General features: G+C 53.9%; 1 protein-coding gene and 1 long non-coding RNA gene across 5 annotated transcripts in view; one reads left to right on the top strand and one right to left on the bottom strand.

Annotated features, from left to right (window-relative positions):
- Positions 1 to 12,201: 12,201 nt before the first annotated feature.
- Positions 12,202 to 25,383, top strand: part of LOC101002885 (fibulin-2) — a 92,418-nt gene continuing 79,236 nt past the window's right edge. For 2 of the 4 annotated variants that reach the window (XM_003894059.4, XM_003894060.4), the window contains exon 1: positions 14,978 to 15,080. The gene's annotated coding sequence lies outside the window, so the exon portion shown is untranslated. Of the gene's footprint in view, positions 12,600 to 14,977; positions 15,081 to 25,383 lie in introns of those variants that run through there. The other 2 variants (XM_017955232.3, XM_017955233.3) reach the window with 2 other exon arrangements.
- On the bottom strand, positions 12,624 to 14,936 carry LOC108584504. Its single transcript, XR_001899639.2, has 3 exons — positions 14,746 to 14,936; positions 13,438 to 13,583; positions 12,624 to 12,977 (listed from the first exon to the last, which is right to left on the bottom strand). It is a non-coding gene; the product is annotated as an uncharacterized LOC108584504 (long non-coding RNA).

Below are 25,383 nucleotides of genomic sequence, written 5' to 3'. Positions count from 1 at the left end.
GAGGGGCTCCTGGAGGCACTAACTCAGGACATGCCTGGGCTGCCCTGTCAACGTGGACCAGATGAGCTCTTGCAACCAGTGGTGTAGGTGAGAAGTCATCTGTGTGTGCAGGAGCCAACCATGAGGCTGCAGGTGACCTCAGCACCAGCCAAAGGACGATGGGCAGGATGTCGTCTGCACTGAACTACTCTAGCCATGCCTTTAGAGACCAAGAACAAAACAAACATACCCGGGGGAACAGTGTACCACAACCCTATCTTTCATTAGCTACTGATGCCTGTATCATAAGTGTGTGCACACTGGCTTTTCACAAACTGAACATACTTGTGGAACTGACACACAGATCAAGAAACAGAACCTGACCAGCGCCCCCCAGTCCCCTTTGTGCCCCCCTTCCAGGCACAACCACCGCAAGGGTACTTGCTCATAACTTTTTTTTTCTTTCTTTTTTGAGATGATGGAGTCTCGCTCTGTCACCCAGGCTGGAGTGCAGTGGCGCCATCTCGGTTCACTACAACCTCTGCCCCCCAGGCTCAGTGATTCTCCTGCCTCAGCCTCCTGAGTAGCTGGGATTACAGGCAGCCGCTACCAAGTCCAGCTAAATTTTTTTTTGTATTTTTAGTAGAGACAGTGTTTCACCATCTTGGCCAGGCTGGTTTTGATCTGCTGACCTCGTGATCCACCCGCCTTGGCCTCCCAAAGTGCTGAGATTATAGGCGTGAGCCACCGTGCCCGGCCCCTGCTCCTAACTTTTAACAGCATAGATGAGTGTTGCCTGTTCTGGAACTTCACACAAAATGAACAAAGTGTGTATGCCATACATGTATGTTTCTTTGTGTCTAATTTCTTTGGCTCTGAGCTGTGTCTGTGAGCTACATCCACCTTGCTGTGAGTAGTTGTGAATTGCGGGTATTCAATTGTGTGGCAGCCCCATGACGCACCTGCCCATCTCCACTGTCAGTGGGTGGGGAGTGGCTTCCGGTTTGGGGAGCTGTGGCCAGTCCTGCTGGGGATCTTCTTGTTTGCACCTCCTGCCTGGAGGACACACGCTCTTCTGAGTGGAAACTGAGGAGGGAGATTTCTAGGTCACAGCACGCACATATGCTCTGTTTTGGTCGCTGCCGCCAAACAGTTTCCTACAATGGTAGCATCATCCGAAACTCCCACTGGTGGATAAACATTCCGGTGGTTTCCCTTCTTTGTCCACAGTTGTTATTTTCTGTATTTCTTGCCTCTTCTGCAGTTCCAGTGGGGTGGAGCCTCAGCTTGTCCATCCTCCCGCCACCCTTGTTCGTATTGCACAGGTGACAACACAAAGGTGAGGGGAAGGAGTTCCTTGCTCCACGTCACACACCCCGTGAGTGGCAGGATGGAGACTGAAGTCTCTGCAGAGGGATGCAGGCGGTAGCGGGAGCCTGGAGGAGCATGGAGCTGATTTCGGCTGCGTGAAGTTGGCCGTGGGGTTGAGAGCCGCTCCTTCCTTGAAGTCGTCTGGCAGGCCGTATGGTGACATCTCTCCCTGCCCATTCTTGGGCTTGCTGCAGAGAGGTTGCACTGTGCCCAGTCTTCTAGAGGGAGGTCAGTATGGGATTTGGCACTTGCTGTGAGCTTTGGAGGACACTGTGGTCTCAGGCAGGAGCCTTGGGGGTGGCCGTGCCATGGGGTCAGGCTGCCTTTGCCCCTCCTGGCTGAGCCCAAGGGCTTACACCACCACTTGCAAGCATCCTTCATTTCTCATCTGTAAAACGGACCTGAAAGCAGGGCCTGCCTGGCGGATTGGCATGAGCCGTGCATGAGACAGGAAGCAGGTATGCTTTGCCTGGCTCCTGCAGCCCCACGGGAAGCTCAGATGAGGGCCTGGTGCAGCTGGGGTTGGGGCAGGGGTGGAAGGGAGTTCTCCTCGAAGTCCGTGGCATCTGGCATTCTGGGCAGGAGCCCAGACATTGAGAAGGGTGCTGGGATGCTGGGATGCCGGCCGCCCACCTGCCCCTCCTCCCACATGTTGGCATATGGTTTTGTTCAGCAGGAGCCAAGCTGTGAGGGGAAGTTTCCTCCAGAGAGCCCGGCGAACAAGGCCCCTTTGTCTGGTCTGGGGTCTGCCTGCTCCCTAGGCCTGGAATTATGGGGCAAACCTCAGGCTGGCCATCTAGGGGCACTGTTTGTGATGGAGGAGGCCAGGGGTCACCCTCTGTTAGATGAGGAAACTGAGGCAGAGAGAGCAAGAGACTGGTCCAGAGAGCTCAGCTTGCCAGTAGTGGAGGCAGGACTGGCTCCCTGCTTCCGAATCCAGTGCTCTCCCTTCTCCACCCTAAGGTGGGTTCCCAGAAGTCCCTGGGTCCCTCATAGAGTTTGTGTTGGCGTAGCCACTCTTCTTTAACAACCCCCACTCCTCCAGCCCATGCTTTCCTCCTTCTTGCCCTTCCACTGAGAGTTTTAGAGAGCTGACTCTGTGCAGCCACACTCCCAGCTACCAGGAATAGAAGTGTAAACAAAACAGTCATGATCTTGGCCCTCAGGGAGCTTGCCATCCAGCGGCAAAGCCTGATGAACCTGCTGACATTAATGTCACAAGAGTAGTGCCCCAAGACAGGCGCTCCCAGGTGCTGTGGTTGTGCTGTCCAGGGGATGAGAGTGAGCCAGGAGAGCTCCCGGGAGGAGGTGACGTTTCAGTTAAGACATGAAGGCTGAGAAAGAAGGAGCCAGGAAAGAATGTGGCACCCCGGGGGAGGGGCAGGGTGCTCCTGGCAGGTGGCACAGCACAAGCAGGAGCTAGGAGGTTGCAGAGAGCGGGGAGTGGGCAAGCCAGCGGAGGAAGCAGGAGTCGGGGGGAGGGGAGACTGTGAACAGAAACAGGAAACAGCTCCCATTGAAAACGGAGACGCAGACTGGAGCCAAACCACTTTAGGGCCTTGCCGGCCAGGCTGCCAAATATGGGCTTGACTCCGAGGCCCACAGGGAGCCATGGAGGGCTTAAAAGCAGGGAGTCACAGGGCCAGATTGTGCTTTAGAAATTCGTGATTGCAAAGAAGAAAGCAATATTTTAAGGGGCAAAAGCCGTGAGCAGAAATTTCACAAAAGAGAAAATGCAGATGGATGATGAACATGGCAAGATGTTCATCCTCATTAGTAACAAGGGACATGTGGACTAAAACCACACCAAGGTACCATTTCACACCTACTACATGGGCACACAAGAGTTGGTAAGGAGGTGGCACGCTTGGCAGCAACTGGTGGAAATACACATGGGCACAAACACTCTGCAGCAATTATTTGGCATGAGCTGATGAGCCTGAATATGTGCATGCCCCATGACCTAGCTGTATGTCTGCCCTAAAGGGCTCGTACAAATGTCACAGGGAGACAGACTTAAGGTGGTTATATCAGCATTATTTGTAACAGGAAAAACAAAACACGACAAAAACCAGAAAGCAATCTAAATATCCATAGACAGAGAATCATTCAGTATGCAAGAACTGGTCAGTAGAATACTATACAGCACTGAAAAGGAATGAAGACCACCTGTAGGCACTGATGGATGCATTTCAACTCCTCAGTGCAATGAGAACACTTAAAGTATGAGTCTCTTTATATCAAGTTCAAAAACAGCCCTAACTGAACAGATTGGGGATGCACACAGAAGTGGGAACACTTTTAAGGAAACTCCGGGAGTTAGTGTGACTGGGAAGGGTTCCCAGAGAGGATTTCTGGGTCAAGAAGCCCGTGCTTTTCACAGGACCCCTTTCTGGTGTTTGCACATAACCCGAATCAGCCCCTGGGCTCCTGTCACATTCTCTCCTGCTGGCTAACATTTTTGCAATGGGTGTAACCTGCTTGTTTTATTATTAGTCACCAACCGCAGGCGACTCGCTTTTCCATCAGACCCTCGCAGTGTGCTGGCCTCCGGTTCGAAGCCTAGCGGAAGCCAATGACCCTATGAGATCTGGGTATTTCTGCGTATCTCTGGGTTCTGATTGGCGAAATCACGGGGGCTTCCACAAATTGAGAACCAATCACTGAGGAGCTTGATGAAGTCCCCTTGTGTCTGTTGAAAACTTTAGAGAGAACATATTTTAAAACTGTGTGCTAAATACATGTCTGACAGTGTCTGAATTTAATGTCCAAGAAATCGACCTGAAACTCAAGGCTGCAAATTTACCCGCCCTATTGGGGCCATTGGTGGATCACTCTCCAGCATCTGGGAACAGCCCTCAGTTTCCACGTGGCGATTCCTCCCACCGGCTCAGGCCGCTGGGCACACATATGACGTGGGCGGAGCCAATCAGTGCAGCCCATCCCCACTGCAGTGACTGGTTCAGGCCTGGGCACCTGTATTGAGTCCCTCCAGTTGGGGAGAACCTTAAGACCAGTGCACTAGTGTTGTATTCTAGCTGGACTTGAAGGGTTATGAGTTGAGGACAAGCAGGGAGAAACTTGCTCCTGGTAACATATTTGAGAGCCTGGATCAAGCTGTGCTTGAAGTTCACCCCTGTACTCTGTCAGTACTGAAGTCAATAGTTCCCTTCTTGACTTAGCCTCTTTGAGTCAAGTGTGCTGTGACTTGCAGCAGAAAGTCCAGACTGGCACCCTTTCCCAACTCATCAGTTACACCTCCTGAGCCAGAAACCTCTGTGTGTGTGTGTGTGTGTGTATGTGTGTGTGTGTGTGAGTCTGCCCCACCCTCTCCCTGGCTCCCAGCATCACACCAGTCTGTGTCCTCTCCCCACAGTATCTCTCCAACCCGACCATTGCCCCTATGCCACCAGTCCTGTCTGAATCCCATCATCTCCCACCTGGACTCTTGCACCAGCTGCCTCCAGTGGCTTCCCGCTGCTCTCAGAACAAACATAGAGCTTCTTCCCATGACCACAGGCTCCCCTGTGAGGCCTGACCCTGCCATCTCCTCTTCCCTTCAACTCTCCCTTCAATGGACTCCTCAGCTTCAGGATCCCTTTCCCAGAGCCCACTTAACTGTCCTTGAGCACTTCCTGTGTGCCAGGCGCTGTCTGGTCCTTCCCAGTGGAGCCTTTCTTGAAGTAGGAGCTGCTATTCTTATTTTATGGAAGAGGACAGGAAGCCCAAGTGGTTAGGAGCCTCCCGAGTCTGAGCACACAGCCAGGCAGCCGGGCTCCAGCTGACCACTGTCCGCAGCACCTCCCCTGCAGCCTCAAGGCGCTTCTTACTGTGTGGGTGTGAGGTTGTTGGATTTATATCTGTCTCCCATTGGAATGTGAGCTCCATGCGGTCAGGGGCGAGTCAGCCCTACTCATGGCCAGAGCCCTGGTGGGATGCACAGTGTCTGGCACAGAGTGGGTACCCTGGAAAGGTTTGCTGAGTAATATTAGCTAATACTTATTGAGCACTTACCACATGCAAGCCACTTCCTAAGCACTTTCCATATAACTCAGTCCTCACAACAGCATGCTGAGGTAGGCAGTTATTTTATAGTCGGGACCCTCAGACACAGAGGGGCAACCTCTCCCAGGTCCCATGGCTACTAAGCAGCAGAGCTGGGCTTCAAACCCAGGCAGCCTGGCTCCAGAGTCTGACCTGGTAACCATGTGCTATGTCATCCCTGCGTGGGCGGATGGCTGCACAGATAGCTGGACGGACACTGAGGCTACGTTCCTTCTGGGGGTCAGGGTGAGTGGAGATCAGGGGTGTGGAGCCAAGACTGGGCCCATGTCCTGAACATGTCAGGAGGCCAGGGCTGACAGATGGAAATGAATGATCAAGGCACACCTTGCGGGGGTCTTCTCTACTTCCAGGGGTTTGGCCAGCTGGCCAGTGTGGTCCAGAGGATGTGGGTCTCCCACCTGCTCCCTTATCAGGGCCCTGGTGAAGAGGCCTGGAGAAAGGAGGGGTTGAAGCACCTTGGGGAAAGCCGGAAGGACGGGAAGAGACCAGAGGGCAACTCAGTGCAGATACCCAGGACAGAGGGGCAGGCCTGCCCATGGCCAAGCAGCTCTGGACCTTCAGCTAGGAGGTCAAGGGACCCTGCAGTCAGTGTGTTGACAGCTTAATACGTCACCCCAAATAACTACTGCCAGCTTAGGTCACATGGCCTGAAGTCTAAGGGCTGGAATGTGGAAAGTGAAAGTTCTCTATGGGCCATGCAGACCACCCTAAGGACCTGTGCTCAGTCCCTGGAATAGTCCTGGAAGAGGGACGGCTGAATTGGCCCCAGGGTACTAGAGCAACTGGGGTGACTCAGCCTGGAGAAGAGCAGCCTTGAGGTTTTGGCTGAGGAGGAGCAGACAGGCCAAGAGGACCGGAGGGTGGGGCCAGAACCTACAAGGGAGTCACCTCTCTGTGCGAAGATGACTTTTCTCTCAACATCCAGAGTTGCTCAAGAAGAGAAGGTGTTGCCCTCCCACCCCATAGCTCAGTTCCTGGCTCCTTCCTCTGGGTTCAGCTGGGGCAGGGGGACCTGGGCTCTTTCCACCCGAGGAAGGGGGTTCCAGGCTCTGTCTTTCCTGGCATTCCAGTGGCCCAGTGCGGCCCCAGGGCCTTAGGGCCGGATGAGGAAACACAAAGGCTGCTGGGCCACGGCCCCAGGCAGAGGCTCTGGACTGAGAGGCCTAGACAGAAGAGCCTGGGACTCCACGGGGCTGTGTGACTCACTTATGCTGCCTGGGGGGACCCAAGCTCAATTGTCTCTGAGCTGTCTCAGTTTTGTTATCTGTGAAGTGGGGACACTCAGTGTTTAACATTCAGCAGGTGGAGGACATGCAAGAGAGGCAGCTGTGTCTGAGCTTTACAAACAGTATAATGCAGTGACAATTTCAGTTACCATTTCTATCACTGGATAGTTTGGGTCTGTGAAGAAGCCCAGAGTGATTTTGCCAACCGAGACAGGATTAGATGCACAAGGTACATTTTGCAGGGAGGGAGCAGGAGAAGGCAGAGAGAGATTCAGAGGGCAGCACAGTTCTGACACTTGTGCTGGGAGGTGGGGAAGACGGACTGGGGAGGAGGAGTCTTGGAATGTGATGCAGTTCCAAAAAGCTTCAGCCAAGATGATGAGGGGGCCTTGGGAACTTTTCCAGCAGGTGACTGCAAGGAGTCCTGGGTCTCTCTGGGAAGTTGCTGCATTCCCATTCCTAGCTCTGTGCTTTGTCGTTGGTTGGGAGCAGCTCACAGTGGCCTCAGCGCAAATGTGATGGTGGGTGTGGAGGAGCAGTCAGTGACCTATGCTGCAGAGATATGTGGAGATCTGTGTGATATATCTTCATGGCTACCATAACCCTCATTATCCGAAACCCATCTATATCCAAGACTGGTTGGATCAAGTCCTGCCAGGTAACCAGAGGTTACTTGCAGCCTCAGAAGCCAAAGTCTGTTATTTAAACAGAGATGTGTTTCCTTTTTCCACATACCTAGAAGGGGAGGTTTCCAGGTATAACTGGAAATTCTTGCCCCATAACAAGGCAGCCTGCTGGAGGACCAGCCATCAGCTGCAGGGGAAGGGCAGCCAGAGGGGCTCGGGGTTAGATTTAAGGGCAGCAATAAATGAAGGCTGGATGGATGGATGAAAAAAGAACTGGAAGAGAATATAGGTAGTTTACTATTCTATTTCTATCTTGGAATAGAGGAAGGCTTTCCAAGCACAACCTCAAAACCATAGACCACAAAGAAAAATACTGGTAGGTCTGTCTACATCAAATTCTTAAAATTCTATGTGTAAAAAAGTACATAACCAAAGCTAAACTAGAGGGAGTCTGCAGCATGTGCTTGGCAGGCAATAGGTCAGCATTCCTGCTATAAAAAAAAAAATGCCTATCAGTTACTATGACCAAGATGGACACCTCCATAGTGAAAAGGAATGAAGAATATGCGTAAATGGTTGAACATTTAAAAGAAAGAAAATACACGTAAACATGCCCTTTGTTCTTGCAACTTCTTGGAAATAGACAAATGCTCGAAAATATATATATATATATATATATATATATATATATATATATATATATATATATGTATTTAGGAGCAAGGTCTCACTCTGTCTCCCAGACTGGAGATCAGGGGTCAATCATGGCTCACTGCACTGTCCCACCTCAGCCTACCAAGTAGCTGGCATTACAGGTGTTAGAAATAAACTTTAGTGCTGCAAAAGAAATAGCACTTGAACATGAATTTTCTCAGCAAGGCAATTTTGCTTCTGTAGAAGGGTGCATCTTGCAGATGGAGCAATGGCAAGAGCACACAAGGGAGGGGAAGGGGTTCTTATCCCTAACGCAGGTAGCCCCTACTGCTGTGTCATTCCCCTATTGGCTAGAATTAGACTGCACAGTCTAAGCTAATTTTGATAGAATACTGCATAGCTATTGACAGTGATTCCAAAGATATCTGTTATTGATGTACAAAAATGACCATAATATATCTCATGATAGAAAATGTTTATTAGAAACTGTGGGCAGGCATACATACATACATTCATGTATATGTATAAAACAAAAGCAGTTGGGGCTAGGTGCAACGGCTCATGCCTGTAATCCCAGAACTTTGGGAGGCAGAGGTGGGCAGATCACTTGAGGTCAGGAGTTCGAGACCAGCCTGGCCAACATGGTGAAACCCCCGTCTCTACTAAAAATACAGAATGTAGATGGGTGTGGTAGCGTAATCCTAGCTGCTTGGGAGGCTGAGGCAGGAGAATCACTTGAACCTGGGAGGTGGAGGTTGCAGTGAGCTGAGATCACTCCACAGAACTCTAGCCTGGGCGACAGAGCAAGACTCTGTCTCAAAAAAAAAAAACAAAACAAAACATAAAACAAACAAACAAACAAAAAACCCCACCAAAAAATACAAAAACAAAAACAAAAGCTGTTGGAAGAGTTTCTCTTGGGAAGACAGAATCTCCCAATATTGAATGTTTTATTATATGTAGTTTCTAACTTAGGTATTAAAATCAGAGCCAGTCTCTCATTTCACAAATGGGGAAACTGAGGTTGAGAGTGGGCAAGAGCCTTTCTGGGATCAGGCCCCCTGTCTCTGGGCCGCCTTTGCTGTCCTGTGGGCCCCCTTCAGCCCCTTAGGGTTTCACAGTGTGGCCTTAGGCAAGTCTCTTCCCTCTCTGGGTGGCTGCAGTGGGGAAGGGGCTCTGAGGCTGCTCAGCCTATTTTTCCAGCCTGCTGGGGAGGTCCCAGCCTCTGAGACCAGCACCCTGCCTCCTCACCCTTCCCCCTGCCTGGAGAGTTGGCCCCAACAGCAAGGCTGGGCCCAATTTCATCACACCAGGCGAAGGAGTGGGCCAGGATGAGTCACGAGCGAGCCGGGCCATAGGAGGTAGGGGCTCACCACTCCCAGACGGGAGTTGTGAGGCCAGGCGGCTTTCCTGGAATAAGTAGACTGCTTGGGAAAGTGCAGAGAAATCCCAGAGTGGAATAAAAGTTGTAATGCCTCTCCCCCACTCCTCTCCCCAGACACCCTATTCCATGTACTTCAGCCCTTTTTGCCACTCTGCCAAGGGGTCACCCAGTCCTTGTCTGCACACCCCAGCTCACCACCATCTCACTATGATGTTCTCTCTCTTCCTCTGGAAGGGCAGGGAAACACGTGCTGACTCTGGAATTGGGCTGCTCCGGGTGGTGGCCCTAGCTATGCTGCTGAGCCTCAGTTTCTTTGTAAAATGGGGGAAATATCTAGTACCTCTAGAATTATGTAGAGGATTAAATGAACTAATCCATGTAAGGTGCCTGTTAAAATGCTTAGTACACAGTATATGGTTAACAGACATGAGTTTATTTTTCATCGCAATCACTGCCCCCTTTATTTAAGGCAAACCACCTTTGGAGAGAGCCTAGACATCATAAAAAATGGAACCTCAATGGCAAACACCAGTGTTCAAAGGGGCCTGGGAAGTGCAGGTGCTGGACTTGGTGGGTAATGTTGTCTCAGGGAGATGAATTCTATTAGCCAAGGCTCTTGGAGGATAGAAGTGAGTACACCAAATCTCGGGTACAAGAAACCCCAACTCAAATTGGCTGTAGCCTCAACCAACTCAAAAACAAAACCCAACTCAAATTGGCTGAAGCCCCAAAGAGCATTTATCGACCCCTGTAACTGAAAGATCCAAGGGCAAGATGGCTTCAGGCTGAGCTATAACCAGGTGCTTAAACATCATGCCATCAGAAAGCCTCTCTCTCCTTCCCCTCCTCCTCTCAGCCCTTACCTCTGAGCTGGTTTCATTCTCAGCAAGTTCCCCTAAGAGGTAGTCTCCAAGCTACTGGCTCACACCCCCAGCTGAGCAATAGGGCAGAAAGAGCGCTCCCTCCCCTGGCTCCAGGGCAGGCACAATCTGTCTTATATACAGATGCCCCTCACTAGGGCCACATATCCTTCCCTGAGCCAACCACCGTGACTGGGGAGGGGATTCCCCAGTGGGCCATACCACATCAACCGAATGAACCACATCAACCCAGAACAGAGCCAAGAAGGCTCTGCAGAGGAGCTCAAGGGCTGGCAGCTGGAGCAGGGGACAGGGATGGGCAGAAACCAAAGATGTATACTGCACAAGTCTTCTTGGAAGGCTCTGAGTCATGCGCTTTGGTGGGAGACTAGAGAACACAGCTTGTCTATCTACGACTTCTTAGTAGAGCATTTGAGCTCGATATTGAAGTGGGAGGGATGGTTATTAGTCGGGTGTAGGTTAGGCTGCTAGTTACAGCAAGGATATAAAAGACTTATGTGAAGGTACAGGCCAGGTGAGGTGCTCCTCTGCTGCCCAGGGACTCCTTCCATGCAAGTGTGACTCTCACCTGGTAATACAAAGTGGCTGTTTCCAGCCAGCAGGAAGGGAAAGGAAGGATAAGACTCATCTTTTCCTTTAAGGTCATGAGTCCGAAATTGTCCGCATTACTCTGCCCCTATTCAACAGCACAACATGTTTGTAGTCCCACCTGGCTGCCAGGGAGGCTGGGAGTGAAATCTTCAGCCAGAAAGCCATCTAAAATTTCTATAGTAATGTTTCTTACATGAATGGTGGGGGCCGATGAGGGTTTCTGCCACACGGTAGGAAGGATCTGGGTAGGTGGAACAGCATTCATAGTGGGATGGAAAGGCAGAGAGCCGGGGAAGTTCTTGGTGTAAGAGAAGAAATCAGTTTTTCATTGGGTGAAGAGTAGGGCTCTGGGATGTAAGGATGGGGTGTAGGTGGGTGAAGGGCTGGGGAGGCAGTGGGGATCCAGACCAGAGAGAGCCTGAACTCGGCTCCCAGGAGTGGCTGTGTGCCCACATGTCCATGCTCTGCTCATGCTACCTGCCAGCAGCTGCCCTCGGGCCTGGGCCTGGAGTGTGTAGACTGGTGTGCAGTCCACTCTTGGGAGGAAGGAAGATGGGAGGAGACTTGTGCAGGCCTTGGGCGTCAGGACCATTTAAGCAGGGACTTTCAGGCACTGGAATATGATCTGGAAAGGAGTAGGGGGGTATCAGGGACTCCTGGAGGGCACATCTCCTTGTTCTCTTAGACTCTTCACTCAGGGGAGGGAAAAAGCTGGAAGAGGAAGGCCAGAGGGAGGTCCCCCAAGTGGTATTTTTCAAATCTGGCAGCATCTTACAACCTACTGGGAATAACAAAAGAAAAAAAAAAGTACTGATGCCCAACTCCACCCTCTGGAGACTGGGGTTTAATTGTTCTGGGGTAGTGTCTAGACAGTGGTATTTCCAAAAAAAAGAGAGAAATTCCCCAGGTGATTCAAATGCACTGCCAGGTCTGAGAAGCCTTGTTCTAAAGCCTAGAGGCTGGTGTGCTGTCCTAGGTCTTTGTTGGGCAGCAAGATGGCAGGTGGCGCTGTCCCCTGGGGCAGGTGGGCCTCTGTCTAGATATCTTTCCCATTGTGTGGAATTCTCCACCTTGAGGGTCTTGGTGGGCCTGGACACTGACTTTCCTAGTCTGTCTTATAGCTGGGGCCAGATGGGAGACCCACACTGCCCCTACTGTGTCTGCAGCTGCTGTTAAATGGGAGGCGGGAGCGATGACTAAGCAGGCTCAGGGCTGTACCCACTGCTGGGGAAGGAGAGGCACTGCGACCCTTGGAGGGAGCTGGGGAGAAGTCCTGGCAGGGAGTCCTGGGCCCACCATTCAAGGAGCAGGCAGCCGTCGCGCTATCTGCACCCAGGTGGGCAGTGAGATTTTGGGCCCTGTTGCTGGGTCTTTCTCCCCGAAGCTTGGTTTCCAGAGACCCTGTGATCACAAATTTCTTCTCATCCAAACAGCTCAAGTTAGTTTATGTTGTTTGTAATTAACAACAAACATTTAATGGAGGACTTATGATATACCAGACACTGATGTAAGCATCTTAACTTCAAAACAATCCTGTAAGGCAAGCACTACTTTATAGGCTAGGACACGGAGGCCAGAGGGGTGAAGCGACCTGCTGAAGGTCATACAGGGAGAACGTGGATTTAAATCAGAGCCATTGGGTCCCAGAGCCCAGGCTCCTAAACCTATATTATTGCATGGCGTTATTATTATTGTTACTCTCATTTTCCAGATGTCAGAACTGAGGCTCAGAGAGGCGCAGGCGGCCTTCCCAAGGCTACCCAGTGAGGATGCAGATCCAGGAAGCTCAGCAAGCCTTCTCTTCCCAATCCAGGCTGCACAGGTGGGACAAGTGAGCCTCATGCCTGCTGGCCCTGGCGCCTCAGTGCCCAGGGAGCTAGTGAGACTGTCACTGATGTAAATAACTTTGCTGCCCACTGTGATCATTCTGTCTAGACCTTATGAGCCTGAAACTTCCTCCAACCATGTCTCAGCCAAGCACTGGGCCCCAAATTCCTGGTGGGTGATGCGTGCTCTGTCTGCGATAACAGCCTTGGAAGGGCTCTGAAGGGACGGCCGCTTTGGCCGCATCTCCGGCTCAGATAACAGGACGGGAGAAGTGTCTCCATTTTATCTTGTGGAAGGCGGGCCAGGCCTTGGGTTCCGTGGGCTGCCGGGTGAGCTGCATCTGGCTCAGTGCCTCTCCTTCCAGGCCTGGGCCCTGTTGGGGGAGGGAGCCTCATTAGCAGTTGCCCAGGGTCTCTCCCACCCTAGGCCACTGCACCTCCTTCCCCTACAGGAGGAAGGATTCAATCTGTCACTTACTCATTAGATATTTACTGAGCACTCCCTTGGGTCAAGTCCAATCCAAAGTACAGATAATCCCTGACTTACGATGGTTCGATTTAGGATTTTTTGAATTTAGGATGTTGAGAAAGTGGTACACACCCAGGAGAAACCCTACTTGGAATCCCCAGGCAATCATTCTGTTTTTCACTTTCTGTACAATAGTCAATGAGTTACATGAGATATTCAACACGTCATTATAAAATAGGCTTTGTGTTAGATGATTTTGCCCACCTGTAGGCCAGTAATGGAAGTGTTCTGAGCACATTTAAGGTAGGCTTGGCTGAGCTATGATGTTCTGTAGGTTAGGTGGATGAAATGCATTTTCAACTTACTATATTTTTGATTTATGATGGGTTTACGGGGACATGATCCCATTATAATTGAGGAGCATCTGCACTTTCGGTTTGGCTCATTTCGGTTCATTTGATCTTTCCAATAACATCCTAAGATAGGCTTTGATGACTTTATGTTCATTTTACTGTTGAGGAAATAAAGGCCCAGAGAGGTGAAGTAACTTGCCCAAGATCGCACAGCTGGTGTGTGGTGACTTTCTTAACGACCAGGTGATCCTACCTATAGTCATTTATAAATGAATAAGAGAAGTCAGCCAGTCACAAGCACAGCAATGAGAGTGCGGCTGAGTCCCAGGGTGGAGAGTGGTAGTTGCTACCTCTGCTGGGGTCTCAGGGAGGGCTTCTCTGGGGATGGTGGCATTTCAGCTGCAGCTTAATGCAGGGATGAGTCAGCCACTGTGGATCTGGGGAAGAGCATACGAGGCAGAGGGAACAGCAATGGTAAAGGCCCTGAGGGAACAGCAAGCCGCAGAGCTCCAATGGGGAAATGGGCCCAGAGGGAAGGCACCTGCCTGGGGTTAGACACAAGTTGGGGCAGGCCAGGCCCAGGCTGCCAGCTCAGGCTTTGGCCTCTCCATCCACTCCTGGCTCCTCTGTGGGTGGCCCCATCGGAGCCAATGGGCCCTTCCTGGCTCCAAGTCCTCTCTGCTGTGTGGCCCTGGGCAGGCAGCTGCCCTGCCCTGTGCCTTTGTTCTTGGCTGCCTCACCCCTGTCCTGGGCTGCGAGGAGACCCCTGGGGTGGGGGCGGGCATACTCTGGGCCCATGGCTGCTGCTCAGATGTGAGGTGGTGACCGCTAGCCCATGTGTCTCTGGACAGGGATGGGAGGGACTCAGAGAAACAGAGATCAAGAGATAAAGTCAGAGGGAGATGCAGAGACCAAGAGGGACAAACCAAGGGAGACAGAGAGACGACATTAGATCAGAGATGGAGACCCCGAAAAAGACCCAGAAAGGGAGCGGCGTGGGCTGGGGGAAGAGACACCCCGGGGATCACGCAGTGGTCACAGGTATCAGAGCTGGGCAGAGGGAAAGGACAAACCGAGCCTGTCCCAAAGCTGGGGGCTCAGTACCGTCTGCCCAGGGACGTGCAGCAGCAGTGGAGCTGCAGGCAGGCCCTCAGGGTAGGAAGCCAGGCGGGTGGGAGGCAGGGCCTGGTCTCTGGGCAGTTTTGTACCCAGGCCCCTCAGGCCCTCACAATGTGCCCAAGGCTGCTGGGCCCATCTTCCAGGGGTGATCACTGAGGCTCAGGCTGGCTAAGGCGGCCGGACCCCAACCCCTAGCCCTACCCTGTGGGAAGCAGTGCCAGGTCTGGTACTCAGAGGTTAGGCTGGGCGCAGGGAGGGTGAGGGCTCCGCAGCGAGCGCGCCGGGCGGCCTCTAGGAGTCGGGTCTGCGCGTCTGGGCTCTCAGCTAGCGGCGCCGGCCCGGCCCCCTCCCCGCGGGCGGCCGAGACCCCGCCCCGGAGGCGGAGGCGGAGTCAGTGGAGGGGGCCGGGGACCGGTTGGTCCCGCCCCTCGCGCCTCCGCCCCGCCCCGCGCGCAGACAGCCGGGGGCCGCCTGGGCTCTCGACGCGCCGACGGCCGGGCGGACGGACGGACGGACGCCGAGCGCAGCGCCCCGCGGTGAGTGCACGCGGCCCCTCCCGCCCGGACTCATCCCCGTCGGTCCGCGCCTCGCAGCTCAGGACTCGGGGGTGCTCGGACGCTCCGACGGCTCAGCGGACCCTCGGACGCGCCCAGCGGGCTGCCCGCGCCTCCACCCGCTCCGCCGGTCCGACCGGGTCTCGCTCTCCCAGTCCCAGCGCGGGAACGGCCCGCGAGCGCCGCGACCCAATGTACAGATGCGGGCACAGAGGCCGGTGCGGGGTGGGGGCCGGGGGTCCGAGGGCGGGTTCCCCCCACCCCGGGTCCGCAGCTTCCTCTGCTCTGGGTCTCCCTTCTCCCCCAGGGCCAGCTCCCACCAGTCATCCCCCGGTCCCACTGCTCACCCCCACCCGGACCGCAGGACCCCGCCGCCCCTCCGGTTCAGAGAGCTGGGTCAACACCCTCAGGGAAAGAAGACTAGAGTCCCTGGTCTAACACTACCCCCTCCGTCACCTCCAAGTCACACTCACCGCCACACACGCACTCACACCAGCAGAAGTTTCTGCACGCTCTGTGTTGGCGCACCCACCCTCCCTGTCACCCCATCCTCCCTCTCCCAGCCCCATGCTCACCGCCCCCCCCCCACCCGCCAGCTCCCCCAGGCCAGAATCTCCGACATTCATCTCACGTCTGCTTTGCACACAATGCTCCACACACACGTGCCTTGCACACTGGCACCCCTCCGAGGCATGCCTCTCTTAGCAGGCAGTTGTGTCTCTGATAAACACATGTGCCCTTACTGCCCTCTGACACGCACACACGTCTGCCACACAGGGGTGGCCATCACACGCATATCTCCATCATATGTATCATACATGTGTCTCTCACATGCATGTGCTCCTCAAATACCTGGAATCACACACTGGGAGTGCCACACACACTGTGAGTCTCACACACGAGTCACAGACCCCCACGACTTCACAGTCCCAGCCCCCCGGCACTCCATGGGCAGTCCTCCCCTGTCCTGGGGGGTGGGGAGCCGATTTTGAAGGAGGGAGGTGGTTGCTTCTGGTGGAGGCTGCTTATCATGGGACCTGGCTGTGGGGATCATGGGGGTGGCTCAGCCTCAGGCTGGGCCTGACTCCTCACCTCCCTGCATCCTCTCTCCCTTCCCCTGCTCCAGTCTCCCAAATACGGGTGCTCTCCCTCCCTTTTTTGCTGCCACAAGGAGTTGCCCATATCAGCTTTGCAGTGATCACTTGGGCCAGTCCCAAGCTGGCCTGAGCCAGCAGGCATCCCCTGACAGGCCAAAAAGAGAAAAAGGGAAGTGGATGGTTTGAGTGCTTGTGTCTACCCTGATGCCCCTGAGGTGTTGGTCTGGGCCCTCCCAGAGGGAGCCCTGATGAATTGGGTGGCAGCTGAGAAGTGTTTCCTCGGCCTGGCATGGATTGGGAGCCGGTGTGTGTTTGTGGCTGATAGGGGCTCTGGGCCTTAACTTCCCTATATGCAAAATGGGGTGAAGACTCCCCAGCAGGAGGAAGAGAGTGAGGGAGCTACTCCCCTGGGGTGCACCCTTGACTTCCTGCCCTCCCCTCCTGCAGCTGAGCTGTGTGATGGGGGTGAGCAGGGGATGAAGTCAAAGAATCTTATTCCGGAGGCACAAACCTGCCAACCCCGGCTGTGGCTGGCCCTGCATGTTTTGTTTGGCTCTCACCATGTTATTATTATTTTAAAAAATTAATTAGCTGCCAGCATTTACAAATTGGCAGTTTTCACGTAAAAGTCCGGATTTCCGTCTTCTCTTGGAAAAATCACGAGGTCTGGTAGTTCAGGACCTGCATCCCCTGGCTGGTGCTGCCCGCTCCCAGCTCAGGGGATGGGGCAGGGGCACTGTTAGGTCCCCATCCCCACCTGGCCCTCTTACACCTTCTCAGTTCCTGCCTGGCCTGTGTGGCCTTTGTGCGGCTGTGACTGCTGCATGCATTGGGCTGATTTTGCTTCATTGCCCGCCTCAAGCATAGACCCAGGCTGGTCCTCCATGCATGGCTGGGGAAGCCCTGGGCAGGCCTCCTACCCTTCAAGGCCTTACTCATTGGAGCAATGAGTGGCGCCCAGGGCCCTGGGCCACAGGGCATCTTTGTGATGGTGGCAGACACTTCCTGCTAGGCTGTGGGGGACAGTGGTTTGGGGACCCCATGAAGCAAGAGCTCATGCCAGACAGCATTCTCCGAAGCACACTTTGTTCATCGCTTTTCTTCCCAGAGCCTGCCACCCCTCCTGCAGGGTGGAACTCTTGCCCCTATTTAAGAGATGGGGAGGGGGAGGCTGAGAAAGGGCTGAGAAAGCAGGCAAAGGGGAGAGCTGGGGATCAGCCCAGGATCTTCTCCCTCCAAAGCAAAGCTCTTTGCCCCTCTCAGTGAGCCACTAGTGAGTGGGAGGACTTGGTCTCCTTGGCCCTGGCGGGAGTGCCCTTAGCCCATCCACACCTGACGTGAAATAGGTGCTTCATAAATGCTTGGGGCCTGCTGATGGTAAGTGAAACTGTGTTCTCTGCAGCAAATTTGGGCCTAAGGTGATTCCACAGCCACTTACATCACCTTTGACACTTTTCATCTGCTGTAAAACCTGGCCCAGGATTCCTACTTGGGTCTTGATGATCACATTCACCGTGACCCTATCACCACCAGGTGGAGGCCACTGAGTCCTGGGTGAGTCCAGGAGGTCCTGGGACCATCACAGTGTGTCCTGTTGGACACCACGTGCAGTGTTTGCTTTGCATTTAGGAGCTGTGGGTGTGAGCATCTTTTCCTTAAACCCCTGGTTGGCCTAGGCACATGAGATCCCACATGGGACTGAGGGACTCAGGGCCAGTGTTAGGTAGGGGCAGCTCCCCCTCCCAGGTCATGTTCCCCTGGGTGGCTGGGTGGGCGGCATGGTGTGGGGCAGTTGCTGCATTATTCTATCCCAATTCCTGTGGCCCTCTGCTCTCTGCCTGCCATCTGTACGTGGCTGAATTCATGTAAACTAAAGGCCTCCTTATGTGTGGCCTCCTGGAAGTTTGCTGCCTGAATGAAGACCAGGCCTGTGTGCGGCACGTGGAACTTGAGGTGGGGGAAGCAGCCCTGGCTTCTTCCTTGTATCTCCTGGAGAGGCTGACCCTAGCTTTTTTATTTCCGTCCTGCTGGGGGAGAAGTGCTGGGCCTGGACGTGCCAGGTGACATGGAGGGCCTGGGGCCAAGGCTGGTCTGTGTGTGACTGTGGTGTGCTCCTGGGTCTGGTCCTCCCTCTGCTGGGCCTCAGTCTTGCATTCTGTAAAGTGGATGCTTCTGATGGTTTTCAGTGCTCAGGGTCTTGCTGTGGGGTGGTGGGGGGTGGGAGTCTGGGACTGCTCTGCAGGAGGCAGTTGGGTGTGGGCCACCTCTCTGGCTTCCTGAACTCCCCCATCTGAAAGCCGTTCCCTGAGATACAGTTCCAACCTGGGACAGGCTTCTGGGCACTGTGTTCTCCCTGGCTGTTTGTGAGGCAGGAGCTGCAGCTGGGGGCCTGGCTCTCCTGGGCTAAATGGGGAGTCACTTGCCCATTCTGGGCCAGGCACGGTCTGGATAGGGGGCTCACAGAGGACAATGCAGAGACTGTCATTGCTCCCATGCAGTTTATATTCTAGTTGGAGTGGTGAAGTGGGGTGAGTCGAACGATTGGAGCTGTATTTAGACGCTGTCAAGGAGTTAAGGCCTGCCGGGAAGCGGCATCTAGGTGGGCAGGGAGGGCGCATTTGAGGAGGGGATTTCTGAGCTGAGCAAGGGGGGAAAGAGAGGGCAGCTTGTGCAAAAGACCTGAGGTGGAGCCTGCTTGGCATGCTAGGGACAAAGAAAGAGAGGAGGCTAGAGTGGGTGATGGAGGGGAGAATGGGGCAGAGGAGGCAGACAGGGAGTTGGAAAGCTACTGGAAAGTTTTGAGCCGGAGTGCGATGAGGTCTGATTTTCATTCTAAGACCCCTTCCCTAGCTGTGAGGTCGAGAGGCTTTGTGCCTCCGTGGAGAGATGTTGGCAGGACTGCTAGGCTGCCTGCTCCCCTGTACGAAGCCGTGTGCTGGGGACAGGCCTCACTTTGAGAAGCTACAGGTAGGTGGGGGAGGTCAGCCTGTCCATAGGTGCTGAGGTACGGGGTGATGCATGCTGCTTCAACAGATGATGGCTCATCCTCACAGGGAGTATTATACAGCTGCAAAAAATGACTATGCTCTCGATGGAAAGGTCTTCAAGATCTGTTATGAGAAGAAAGCAAGGTGTTGACTGGTCTGTAAAGTGTGCCACCTCTTGTGTAAAATTGGGATATAAATTCACATCCACTTGTATGTGCATCAGCAAATCAGGAGCTAGTTTCAGTAGTTACCTGTGGTCACCTGGGGTTGGGGGGACAAGGGTGAAAGGGGAGGTGAGACTTCCCACCTCATGACCTGTTATATTTTCTGGTTTTTGGGCTGTGTCACTGTGTCGCCTGTTCACATTACATGAAATTAAAAAGTAGTTGGTGGTTGAATGTTCATTCGTGAGTTTTAAGTGAAAATGTTTTAAGATGGTTTTAAATTCCCTGTGTTACTGACCTTGCTGAACAGACTTCTTCCTGGTGTGATATATGAAAGTTTCCATTGTGATCAAAATTATATGTTACCAAAGTCACTTTTTGCAGTTTGGCCAGTGGACAAAAGAAAAAACCCCAGCCATTCTCCCTCCCGCCTTGCCTTCACCTCTCTTCCTGTGGGTGTTCCCTTCTGTGGAGACTGCAGGCTCTTTCTGCGGGGGCATCACTGCATTTAACATTCTGTCCGAGCCTGTTTTCTCAGTCTGCCCCACTGCCCCAGGGTTTGGTGACAGGTCTGGGCCCCAGGGGGTGGGGAGCAGGCCCAGCTCCTGGTCAGGGAGCAGCCAGGTGCAGGGAAGTCCCTTTTTGGCATTCTGCAAGGTTCCAGTCCAGCTCTGCTACTCACATACTGTGTTCCCTTGGGGCCAGTGTGTCACGTCTCAGGTCTCAGGTTCCTCCTCTGTGAAGTGGGTGTCAAACTCCCTAGCTCTCAGGGTGGTTGGAAAAAGGAAAAGAGGAAGTGAGGCTGGGTCTGGTGGCTCACGTCTGCAATCCTAGCCCTTTGGGAGGCCAATGCAGGAGGATCACTTGAGGCCAGGAGTTCAAGATCAGCCTGAGCAACAAAGTGAGACCTCATCTCTACAAAAAATATAAAATTAGCTGGGTGGTATGCGCTTGTAGTCCCAACTACTTGGGAGGCTGAGGCGGGGGGACCACTTGAGCCCAGGAGTTTGAGGCTGCAGTGAGCTGTGACCACGCCACTGCACTCCAGCCTGAGAGAAGGGACGAGGTCCTGTCTTTAAAAAAAAAAAGGAGGGGTCGGGCATGGTGGCTCACGCCTGTAATCCCAGCACTTTGGGAGACCGAGGCGGGCAGATCTCAAGATCAAGAGATGGAGACCATCCTGGCCAACATGGTGAAACCCCATCTCTACTAAAAATACAAAAATTAGCTGGGTGTGGTGGTGCACACCTGTAGTCCTAGCTACTTGAGAGACTGAGGCAGGAGAATCACTTGAACCCAGGAGGTGGAGGTTGCAGTGAGCCGAGATGATGCCACTGCACTCCAGCCTGGCGACAGAGCAAGACTCTGTCTCAAAAAACAAACAAACAAACAAACAAAAAAAAAAAACAAGGAGGAAATGAGAGCACACGTTCCTTTATTCTGTAGGTGTTTATTGACCACCTGCTGGGTGCTGGGGACTGTTCTGAGTGCTGGGGGTAAAGCAGTGACCAAGACAATGTCCTCTACCCCCACAGAGCTGGCTCCCACAGGGAGACTCAGATGGGAAACACACTGATTCACACTGTAGTGTCCTTGCTGACCCTGTGTGCGAGGAGGGGTGGAGACGCTGGTCCAGGACAGGGACTGGAATTGGGGCTGTTTTAGGTAAAGTGTCAGTGGGGGTCAGGACCCAGCCCTGGATGTTGCTGAGGGGAGGGACATTAGGACTGAGGATATAGCAGGTGCAGGTGATTGGGTGTGATGAGGAACTGCTGGTGGATTCTGGTTTGGGGAGGGGTGGGGTCTAATTGAGATCCTAAAGGTCCCTTCCCCTGCACTGCTGCTGGCAGGGAGCAGGCTGGAGGGCAGCTGTGGGGATCCATGCAACAATGTCCAGGTGAGCGAAGTTGGGGCTTGGATTAGGGCGGTGGCAGCATTGGAGGTGAGACGTAGTCAGAGTTGGACTGACTTTGCAGGTGGGGCTGCCAGATTTCTTGATGGATTGAAAGTGGAGTGAGTGAAAGGGGAGGCCAGGGTGAGGCCGGCAGTCCTGCCCCATGGTGGACACAAACACCATGCATGGCTTCTGGTCCTTAGCAGCCCTCTGTCATCCAGTTTCCTTCCCTAGATCCCCGAGTGTGGGTGGTGCAGGTGTCCCTGTGGTTGCAGGCAGCTCTGCCTCCAGGGCTCCTTCTGAATGCTGGGGCTGCAGAGGTCTACCCTCCCAATAGACCAGACAGAGGGGCTGCTCCTGTATGCTAGAGGGGCAGAGGGGACCACCGGGCTGTGCCTCCAGCCAGGCATTATGGGGTGGTGGGGAGCAGTGGGTTTGTGACTTCACCTCAGGAGGGCCAGGAGCCTGACTGGGTGTTGTGTGGGGAGGGAGAAAGCCAGGGAGGGGCTCCGTGGAGTTGGTGTTCCTGCTTTAGCATCTCTATGAAACCCTTTGCCAGGGAGTGTGCCCCGGGCCTTGGAGTCTCTTCATCACCCCACAGTGCTGGCAGTAGCCTCTGGTGTGGGCCAATGCTGTGCAGGGGCTGGTGCACAGAGGAGTGGAACACAGGGCCCCTTCTAAGGTCATCCCCAGGGGCACCTGCATGGGTTGTTCTGAAATGCTTTGTCGGGACCATCCTGGAGGAGAATGCTGAAGCCGTGGGAGCTGGGGAGGCATCTAGCTGAGCCTGGGTGGTCAGGGAGGGCTTCCTGGAGAAGGTGGTGCAGGCACTGTGATATGAAGGTAGAAGGGTGAGGGGCACCTGGGGACAGGAGAAAGCCTGGCTTCTTTCAGAATAGGGGCTTGGAGGAAGAGTGGAAAGTAAGGCTGGCGAGGCAGACTAGACCCTGAAAACAGGCCCTCCAGTCCTGGTCTGCAACAGGCGGCCTCAGGGCATTCCGAGCAGAGGAGGCGCAGCCAGTCCGTGAGGTTGAAGGGTCCCTCTGCAGCCCAGGTGTAGGGGTGGGTCTGGAGAGGGCAAGGCGGCAGGTGGGAGGCCTGTGAGAGTGACCGGGCCGGGAAGCTGAGGCTCAGAGGGGGGCGTGCTTGCCTGCAGTTGCATAGCGACTGAGGAGGAAGAGCTGGGACGGGAGCCAGCTCCGTCCACCTCCGGGTCCTGCCTGGCGAGCTGCCCTCGCATACGGGGCACCGCTGCACGCCCACACCACACAGTCACCTCCTCCGAGCACGTCCTTTCCCAGGGCCCCTCGTGGGTCAGCCGTGCGTCATTTTGTGCCATTGTCTTCAGTTATTGGAATTTGGAAACGTTGCAGAAATGCCTCTCTCTCCTCATATATGGAGATTGTTGCAAAGCAAGTGCTGGTTTGGGGAAAGGTTATTTCCTTCCTCCAGGGCGGGGAGCCCGGCTTTCCTGAGAGGGGCTGTGTTGTAGGCGGCCAGTGCGTCCCGCCCAGGTCTGTGTGCTGGTAAGGAAGTGGTGCCACCCACCTGTGCCAGGCCAGGGATGTGGGGGGCAGCACCCACGTGCTCAGACAGACCCTGCCAGTCCCAGGCCTCACACCTTGTCGGGTCTCTGGTTGCTCTTCTGTGAATCGGGGGCACCCCCGGGCTCTGCTGACATTGTTGCCCAGGAAGAGCCTGAAACGGGAGGTCTCTGAAGTGTGATGAGGCCCAGCTGGGTGCATGGGGAGCTCTGTGGGCATTGAGCGCTGCCTGGGCCTGAGCCCCCGGAGCCTGCGTCATGAGGAGTTTGTCTCCCAGCCTCAGCTTCTCCATCCAGAAAATGGGCCTAGTGGTAGGGGCCCCCAGTAGGGTTGGTGTGAAGGCTGAAGGATGAATGGAGAGCCCCAGGCCCGCTTTGGGGAGGCAGACAGCGCTGCTGGCCGTAGCTGGTTCTTGAGTGTGGCTGAGTGCAGCCACCCATGTCTCCTGTGGCTTCTGTCTTCTGGCCACGGAGACACCATCATCTGGGTTGGGGCCAGCCCTTGGGCTTATGATCGGGATACCCCAGTGCTTGATAAGCCTTCCAGAGTTCTTCCCTTCTTAGCCTGGGACCCCCATCCTGGCCTTGAATTCCCAGCCCCGACCTTGGTCCTGAGTTGAGCTTTTAGATGATCTAGAAAGTTTTGTTCTTAGAGTCTCCTCAAAATGAAAACACATTGTCAAAAAACATTGATGAGCACACATGCGCATGCCCGCACACACATGTTCTCTCTCTCTGTCTCTTGTCTGTCTCTGAAGATACTGCTCGTCACTGTATTTTCTTAGATAACTTCCCTAGCCCTTGGAGTGGAGACACTCACTGTCCTCGTAGTGGTTGGTGTTGGCTAAGCATCTCAGTGTCCTCCCTCATCTCTGTTCCCCTGCGTGGCTGTGGAAACAAATTTCACCACTCTGGCCCATGGGCATCCCAGGGGCCCTGACGGCTGTTGTCTGATAATGGGGCTGGTGGAGGCAGAGAGCTTATATGAGGACCTGTGCACCTTCTTGGGGAATAAGCCAGAGGGTGTCAGCTTCCTTTCTGACAGAGTGAGGATGAGCTTCACCACCGTATTTTCGGCTGCATCCTCCTACCTCCTCTCATTGACATCATACTTAATAACTTAATGTTATTTTAAAAAAATCCCTTCTCCATTTTGCTTGTACTTACTTTTTTTTTTCTTTTTTTAAGACTGAATCTCACTCTGTCGCCCAGGCTGGAGTGCAGTGGTGCGATGCCGGCTTACTGCAACCTCTGCCTCCCAGGTTCCAGTGATTTTCCTGCTTCAGCCTCCCGAGTAGCTGGGACTACAGGTGCGCGCCACCACACCTGGTTAATTTTGTATTTTTAGTAGAGACGGGGTTTCACCATGTTGGCCAGGCTGGTCTCAAACTCCTGACCTCAGGTGATCCACCTGTCTTGCCCTCCCAAAGTGCTGGGATTACAGGCGTGAGCCACCGTGCCTGGCTGCTTATACTTGCTTTTAAAGGAAACCTTTGATCAGAACTGTAGATAGAAATCAGGATCACTTGCCCTAAACCAGCAATACCCATAAAAATAAATATAGCACTAAAAATACAGTGCTTAACGTCCTAGCCACCTTGTATTCCCTGCCACAGTCTTGAGCCTGAGTGAGTGTTGCCTGGTTTTTATTTATTTATTTTTATTTTTATTTAATTAATTTATCTTTTTGAGACGGAGTCTCGCTCTGTCTCCCAGACTAGAGTGCAGTGGCACAATCTCGGCTCACTGCAAGCTCCGCCTCCTGGGTTCACGCCATTCTCCTGCCTCAGCCTCCCGAGTGGCTGGGACTACAGGTGCCCGCCACCACGCCCGGCTAATTTTTTGTATTTTTAGTAGAGACGGGGTTTCACTGTGTTAGCCAGGATGGTCTCGATCTCTTGGCCTCGTGATCCGCCCACCTCGGCCTCCCGAAGTGCTGGGATTACAGGTGTGAGCCACCGTGCCCAGCGCCCTGGTTGTTAAAAAGAACGGTTGGCAAGTGTCTGAGAGGTGTGGGAGGCACACCCATTCTGCCCAGAGACGATCTCTGATAGTGGGATTGGTTCAGAGGGAGTTGCGGGGACATTTCCTCACCACAGGACCACCGAGCCTTGGTGCTTGTCCCTGAAATCAGCTGTCCCTGCACAGTCATCTCGAGCCCTACTGGGAAAGGCCCCTGTGGCTGGGCATGGCATACCTCACATCTCCTGGGGCTGCCTTGGTGTGTTTCATGCTGGGCTGGGGTCAATGGAGGAGGCCCCAGGCCTCTAGCAGGAATGTCTTCTCTGAGACCAAGTCTCTGGCTCTGAGGGAGTGGCCATGTCCTCTGTGTCCCCAGCTCCATGCCCTAAGACTGTCCTAGTGGGTTCCGGCTGCTGCAACAAATGTCACAGATGAGTCGGGGAGGGGATTGAAGATGGACATTTATTTCTCAGTTGTGGAGGCCGGAAGTCTAAGCCCTAGATTTCATTCCTGGTGAGAGTTTTCTTCCCGGTGTGTACATGGCTGCCTTCTTGCTGTGTCCTCATGTGGTGGGGAGCGGGGAGTGGTGTAGGGAAAGAGAGAGAGAGAAGGGAAGAGAAGGAGGGAGGGAGGGAGAG

This window comes from Papio anubis, chromosome 2 (genome assembly GCF_008728515.1).
Source record: "Papio anubis isolate 15944 chromosome 2, Panubis1.0, whole genome shotgun sequence".
Lineage (NCBI taxonomy): Eukaryota > Metazoa > Chordata > Mammalia > Primates > Cercopithecidae > Papio > Papio anubis.
This window is presented reverse-complemented; position numbering and strand designations above follow the sequence as displayed.